The sequence below is a fragment of the Mizuhopecten yessoensis genome, unplaced genomic scaffold (genome assembly GCF_002113885.1).
Source record: "Mizuhopecten yessoensis strain PY_sf001 unplaced genomic scaffold, ASM211388v2 scaffold8991, whole genome shotgun sequence".
In the NCBI taxonomy this organism is placed as follows: Eukaryota; Metazoa; Mollusca; class Bivalvia; order Pectinida; family Pectinidae; genus Mizuhopecten; species Mizuhopecten yessoensis.
The window spans coordinates 845413-853654 of NW_018407824.1; the positions used below are offsets into that span (position 1 = coordinate 845413).

An 8242-nucleotide genomic window follows, 5' to 3' on the forward strand; every position below is an offset into this window, starting at 1 on the left:
TGTCAGCAAATCAGTTATAACAATGATGTAATCTTAGAATAGATAGCCATGCACCATTTTTTGCCTACAGATGATTTGTTTTTGAGTTCAAATAGCACAAGAAAACGAAATTCAAACTCAAATGTCAGTGATTTGATTACGTTTCTAAAAAATGGCGCGTGCGACGACTATGCATTAAGTTTTAGACAATAAGAATAAACTCACACTATAGAAATACCTTTTGTCATATAAGTTCTAAAGGTCATCAAAAAATGTTAATATGCTGAAAAAAAATATTCATTTGAAACGTAAGATACTGCAAAATTCAAGCCATGATCCAATTTTGGTCCCGTCATTCACAAAAAACGGAGACGCTGATTGGTGACTTCAGAACCTTCTTTAAATATCTCAAATGAGCCCCGGATGCTAATTTTGATTGTAAGAACACTAATTGATATCCTTCTTTTGATACAACCATAAATAAATATAATTACTCGTCAGATTTTTCAATGATTTAATAAAATGATGGTTTGGTGATTCAATTTGGGTACTGTCACCTTAGTACATGTAGTAACATGTATTGCACCATGTGATATATGTATTAAGTGTTAAATAATTGTAGTCAGGTTTCTCCACCATTGTGATATGTACATGTTATATGTTAATTTTATACCATGATTATATGTTTGTTCACCCCTGTAAGTATTGTAACCTGACTTCTGTCATTCTTGGTGCTTTATTGAAATTCATCACTAAACAATAGTTGCAAATGTATTGCTATTTCAACCCACACTTTGTATATTCGTAAATTAATTTATTTTTCATCATGTTGGCCATCAAATCCGGTTATTGACATAAAACTATATTTCTTTCAGGTTATGATGTACAATAGGAGATTATTCAGATTAAAAGATCATTTATTGACCTGTTAATTTGAATGACACAAAATACTCACATCTTTGATAAAGTGTATATTGAATTGAACTATCTGCAGGACCAAATGTGTTTATAAAATCAACATGTAAGAGTTATGATATAGTACATCGTATAAATTAGAAATCTTCTCTCCTTTATTGTATTGAGGAAAGAATCGGTATTGATGTGTTTTTATCACAAAATAATGTATTCACTTTGTGAGGGATATTACCATTTAAAAGATAGTTTTTCACACACTTTTAAGACAAATTAATTTTGAAACAGTGAGCTGTAACTTTGTTTTGTTATGTCTTGGTGACAGTGGGATTTTGTCATGAGGTTCTCATCAGTTGCTCGGTGTATGAATAAAGACATGGTTGTTCAGAGGACCCTCATTAGCTTTTTGACAAGTTGGTACAAATTTATTGTGTGAAATATCATTACATAAATAAATGATTAAAAATATATATATTTTGGGGTTAAATTATTATCTTAAAACAACAACTGTACACACTTTTGAAAATTTTGTAAATCTTCCAAGGATAAGAATAATTAATCTAGAGCAATTTTGTCAGTAAAGTAACAAAGCTTGTACCACTGGTTCTTTCATTTGGAGGATACAGATTACGCTTTAATTTCGAGTAATTAAATAAAAGATGTGTGTGAACCTACATAATGTATTAACTTTCATGAATGAAACATTGATAATATAACAGCAGAGGATATATATGTTTTACTTCTGTATATATACCTGTGGTTTTTATGTATAGGTATGACAGGTAGATATCAGTTTTACTTCTGTATTTATATTCCTGTGGTTTTTATGTATAGGTATGACAGGTAGATACCGGTATCAGTTTTACTTCTGTATATATCCCTGTGATGTTTATGTATATGTATGACGGGTAGATATCAGTTTTACATCTGTATGTATGACAGGCAGATATCAGTTTTACTTACGCATATGCCTGTAGTATTTATATATAGGTATGACAGGAAGATATCAGTTTTACTTCTGTGTGTATGACGGGTAGATATCAGTTTTACTTCTGGATATATACCTGTGGTGTACATGTTTATGTATAGGTATGACAGGTAGATCTGTGGTGTTTCTGTATAGGTATGACTGGTAGATATCAGTTTTACTTCTGCAGGTATGACAGGTAGATATCAGTTTATGACAGGTAGATATCAGTTTTAATTACACATATACCTGTAGTATTTATATATCGGTTTGACAGGTAGATATCAGTTTTAATTACACATATACCTGTAGTATTTATATATCGGTTTGACAGGTAGATATCAGTTTCACTTCTGTATATATACCTGTGGTTGGTGTTTCTGTATAGGTATGACAGGTAGATACCAGTTTTACGTCTGTATATATACCTGTGGTGTTTCTGTATAGTTATGACAGGTAGATATCAGTTTTACATCGGTATGTATGACAGGAAGATATCAGTTTTACTTCAGTATATATACACCTGTAGTATTTATATATAGGTATGACAGGAAGATATCAGTTTTACTTCAGTATATATACACCTGTAGTATTTATATATAGGTTTGACAGGTAGATATCAGTTTCACTTCTGTATATATACCTGTGGTTTTTATGTATAGGTATGACAGGTAGATCTGTGGTGTTTCTGTATAGGTATGACAGGTAGATATCAGGTTTACTTCTGTAGGTATGACAGGTAGATATCAGTTTTAATTACACATATACCTGTAGTATTTATATATCGGTTTGACAGGTAGATATCAGTTTTAATTACACATATACCTGTAGTATTTATATATCGGTTTGACAGGTAGATATCAGTTTTAATTACACATATACCTGTAGTATTTATATATCGGTTTGACAGGTAGATATCAGTTTTAATTACACATATACCTGTAGTATTTATATATAGGTTTGACAGGTAGATATCAGTTTCACTTCTGTATATATACCTGTGGTGCTTCTGTATACGTATGACAGGTAGATATTAGTTTTACTTCTGTATATGTACCTGTGGTGTTTATGTATAGGTATGACAGGTAGATCTGTGGTGTTTCTGTATAGGTATGACTGGTAGATATCAGTTTTACTTACGCATATGCCTGTAGTATTTATATATAGGTATGACAGGTAGATACCAGTTTTACTTCTGTATATATACCAGTGGTGTTTCTGTATACGTATGACAGGTCGATATCAGTTTTACTTACGCATATACCTGTTGTGTACATGTTTATGTATAGGTATGACAGGTAGATCTGTGGTGTTTCTGTATAGGTATGACAGGTAGATACCAGTTTTACGTCTGTATATATACCTGTGGTGTTTCTGTATAGGTATGACTGGTAGATATCAGTTTTACTTCTGTAGGAATGACGGGTAGATATCAGTTTTACTTCTGTAGGAATGACGGGTAGATATCAGTTTTACATCTGTATGTATGTCAGGTAGATATCAGTTTTACTTCGGTATGTATGACAGGTAGATATCAGTTTATGACAGGTAGATATCAGTTTTACTTACGCATATGCCTGTAGTATTTATATATAGGTATGACAGGTAGATATCAGTTTTACATCGGTATGTATGACAGGTAGATATCAGCTTTACTTCTGTAGGTATGACAGGTAAATATCAGTTTTACTTCTGTATATGTACATGTGGTGTTCATGTATAGGTATGACAGGTAGATCTGTGGTGTTTCTGTATAGGTATGACTGGTAGATATCAGTTTTACTTACGCATATACCTGTTGTGTACATGTTTATGTATATGTATGACAGGTAGATATCAGTTTATGACAGGTAGATATCAGTTTTACTTTTGTAGGTATAACAGGGAGATATCAGTTTTACTTCTGTAGGAATGACGGGTAGATATCAGTTTTACTTCTGCAGGTATGACAGGTAGATATCAGTTTTACTTACGCATATGCCTGTAGTATTTATATATAGGTATGACAGGTAGATATCCGTTTTACTTCTGTATTTATACCTGTGATGTTTATGTATAGGTATGACGGGTAGATATCAGTTTTACATCTGTATGTATGACAGGTAGATATCAGCTTTACTTCTGTATATATACCTGTAGTATTTTTATATAGGTATGACAGGTAGATATCAGGTTTACTTCTGTATTTATACCTGTGATGTTTATGTATAGGTATGACGGGTAGATATCAGTTTTACATCTGTATGTATGACAGGCAGATATCAGTTTTACTTCTGTATTTATACCTGTGATGTTTATGTATAGGTATGACAGGGAGATATCAGTTTTACTTCTGTAGGAATGACGGGTAGATATCAGTTTTACATCTGTATGTATGACAGGTAGATATCAGTTTATGACAGGTAGATATCAGTTTTACATCGGTATGTATGACAGGTAGATATCAGTTTATGACAGGTAGATATCAGTTTTACTTTTGTAGGTATAACAGGTAGATATCAGTTTTACTTACGCATATACCTGTGGTATTTATATATAGGTATGACAGGTAGATATCCGTTTTACTTCTGTATTTATACCTGTGATGTTTATGTATAGGTATGACGGGTAGATACCAGTTTTACTTACACATATACCTGTAGTATTTATATATCGGTTTGACAGGTAGATATCAGTTTTAATTACACATATACCTGTAGTATTTATATATCGGTTTGACAGGTAGATATCAGTTTCACTTCTGTATATATACCTGTGGTGCTTCTGTATAGGTATGACAGGTAGATACCAGTTTGACTTCTGTATATATACCTGTGGTTGGTGTTTCTGTATAGGTATGACTGGTAGATATCAGTTTTACTTACGCATATGCCTGTAGTATTTATATATAGGTATGACAGGAAGATATCAGTTTTACTTCAGTATATATACACCTGTAGTATTTATATATAGGTATGACAGGTAGATATCAGTTTTACTTCTGTATATTTATACCTGTGGTGTTTATGTATTGGTATGACAGGTAGATACCAGTTTTACTTCTGTATATATACCTGTGGTGTTTCTGTATACGTATGACAGGTAGATATCAGTTTTACTTACGCATATACCTGTAGTATTTATATATAGGTATGACAGGAAGATATCAGTTTTACTTCTGTATATATACCTGTGATGTTTATGTATAGGTATGACAGGTAGATATCAGTTTTACTTACGCATATACCTGTTGTGTACATGTTTATGTATAGGTATGACAGGTAGATAACAGTTTTACATCTGTATATATACCTGCAGTATTTATAGGTATAACAGGTAGATATCAGTTTTACTTACGCATATACCTGTTGTGTACATGTTTATGTATAGGTATGACAGGTAGATATCAGTTTTACATCTGTATATATACCTGCAGTATTTATCGGTATAACAGGTAGATATCAGTTTTACTTACGCACATACCTGTAGTATTTATATATAGATATGACAGGTAGATGTCAGTTTTACCTTCGAATATACCTGTAGTATTTATATATCAGTATGACAGGTAGATATCAGTTTTACCTCAGTATATATAAATATATAAGTATTTATAGTTGTGTGAGGTGATATTGGATTTGTTTCTGTATATATTTCATGTTTAACTCAACAGTTTATGGTCATAACTTTTAAGTGTTGTGTTTTATATACATAAATATATACGACATAGTACATGTATCTATACCATTAAAGTTTTGTGAATTATGTGCATGTACATGTTTTAAATAACATATGCAAGTCTGTAACGTTATTCTGCTGATTAATATTAAACAGCATCATAAATCAGCTTTGGCAACATAAATAACTACTGATGTAATTTAATGACAGACTGTGTTGAAGTGAATTTGGTTTTGAAAATTTGCAAAATGTCCCATTACTACATCAAAATGTCAATTGTTGTGTCAGATACACACTTCTAGTCCTATCTGTTATATGTAATAGTAGTACTCAACTGACAGAAGATCCTGGCATAATATTTACACATATCATCAGGACATTTTACAATATACATATGAAGTGTAAAAATTGAGTCAAATACATGTAACCAGATGAAGTAAAAATATATGTTTCTGAAGTTGAAATCGTGTAAAAATATGAAGGGAGACAAACTTGGAAGCTTGTTAGTTCTGAAATAGGGATTTCAAATGTGTATCTAATCCTCCATTTCTAACCAGCATCCCAAGACTGATGATCACAGCTCTTACAGAATAACATGTCTAGCATGTTCTGATGAATATTGTGATTCCTTTAACTCCTTAACTTGAAAATTACCTTTACTTAAAATACAGATACACAAGACTCAATTTAACAGTGCATTGAAAAGCAAACTCTAGGACAGCCTTAGATGTGGAATAGCATTTGTGAACATGATTATTCACTAGTATTTGTAAAATGAGGTGTTTACAATCATAATGATTCTTAAAAGACACAATATTTTGTTATAGTTTTCCCTGCTGAATTCTTTTTGAACTTTTGAATTCTGATTGATTCTCTCCCACATAATGTTAACATATAGATGTACAGTACTATTAATTGTTATGCTGTTTGATACGTCAAGTAAAATAACATTTTATCTAATATAACGTAATTGAAAATAATTATTGTTAAAATAAAACATTATTGTTATTACACATTCTGAGGGACAAATGCAATGAGATGTATTTGTGGTCGATATTTTGTTACTGTTCTTGACATATTTATGCATCACTGTTGTACTATGGATGTTGATGGTTATAAATTCTGTGGAATAATACAATGTAATTTTAGAAACATTTAATTAGACAGCCACCATATTCTGATTTGTTTCCATAGATAGACCCACCAGTGGTACCATAAAGCACACTGAAAAGTTGTATCGCTTCAAAAGAGTAATAAAATTTAGTAAGTTATGTTATTTTAAAAGTCTGGCCATGAAACAGTCTCAGACTGAGGTTCACATTTTAGTTGGTAATAAATCAATATTTCTGTTGGGAATTTGTCAAAATTATATAGGAAATAAGAAATATTTACAATAAGTATAGAGTATGTACTGTTCTTTTGAACAGTATGTACATGTAGATCTATATAAAACTACATTGCTAAATTAGCACTAAATATTTCAAGACCAAATTGTTTCATGATCCTACAAACTTCACTAATTTGTTTCAACCAAAAGAATAAGCAGGTATTTGGAACAGGTGATGCTAAAATGTACATTCTGACAAATATGACAAGAATAATAACCTACTAGTACCAATACAGGAACATGATTCTGTTGGTTACACTATATACAAATCCATCTTTCACATGTCATATGACTGTTGGTTACATGGTTACCAATAACCTCCATCAGAGCTTAATGTCTCCAGTTTCTTGGTTTCCTTACAAAACTATGGTTTTGAGTAACGGGTGTTTTTTTGCCTAAAGGCCAAGTGTCAAGTTGATCGTACTTAAAATTTAATGCTTGAGTGTGGTCATAGCTAAAACAAATGATTTTTATGAAAAATGGGTAATTCCTTGTCGTTGGGGTAGATATAGAAAAATGTAGGATGCACTTAATATAATTCCACTTTCTCTGGTGTTATTTGGCGTTCATGCTCCTTTAGCAAAAAAAAGGTTCACAAACTCGTTATGAAGGGCTCAAAATTTTTGTGTTGCAAAATTGTAATAGGGACCAAGTGTTACAATATTGACCAATGCCACCTATGTATGCAGAGTAGTCTACCAGGGTAGTGACATATAACGCTTGGCAAGTGTATGTTTGGGATGTATCATAACAACATCATAAACTGTTGTTCATAGTTTGGATGCAGCAAACTACTGAAACAGTATATAGTTGGTATGTAGTGAACTACTGAACCAGTATATAGTTGGGATGTAAGAACTACTGAGCCAGGATATAGTTGGGATGTAAGATAACCTGAACCAGTGTATAGTTGGGAGGTAAGAACTACTGAACCAGGATATAGTTGGGATTTAAGAACTACTGAACCAGGGTATAGTTGGGATGTAAGAAATACTGAACCAGGATATAGTTCTTACATCCCAACTATATCCTGGCTCAGTAGTTCTTACATCCCATCTATACACTGGTTCATTTGTTCTTACATCCCAACTATATTCTGGTTCAGTAGTTCGTTATGTACAAACTATATACTGGTTCAGTAGGTAGTTATGTACCAACTATATACTGGTTCAGTAGTTTGTTACATCCCAACTATATCCTGGCTCAGTAGTTCTTACATCCCAACTATACGCTGGTTCAGTTGTTCTTACATCCCAACTATATTCTGGTTCAGTAGTTCGTTACATACCAACTACTGAACCAGTGTATAGTTGGGATGTAAGAACTACTGAACCAGTATA

At 32.2% G+C, this 8242-nt stretch overlaps 1 long non-coding RNA gene across 1 annotated transcript; it reads left to right on the forward strand.

Moving 5' to 3' along the window:
- Window positions 1-4079: 4079 nt before the first annotated feature.
- LOC110457011 lies at window positions 4080-7777 on the forward strand. Its single transcript, XR_002463653.1, has 3 exons — window positions 4080-4230; window positions 4811-5055; window positions 5237-7777. It is a non-coding gene; the product is annotated as an uncharacterized LOC110457011 (long non-coding RNA).
- The last annotated feature ends 465 nt before the right edge of the window (window positions 7778-8242 follow it).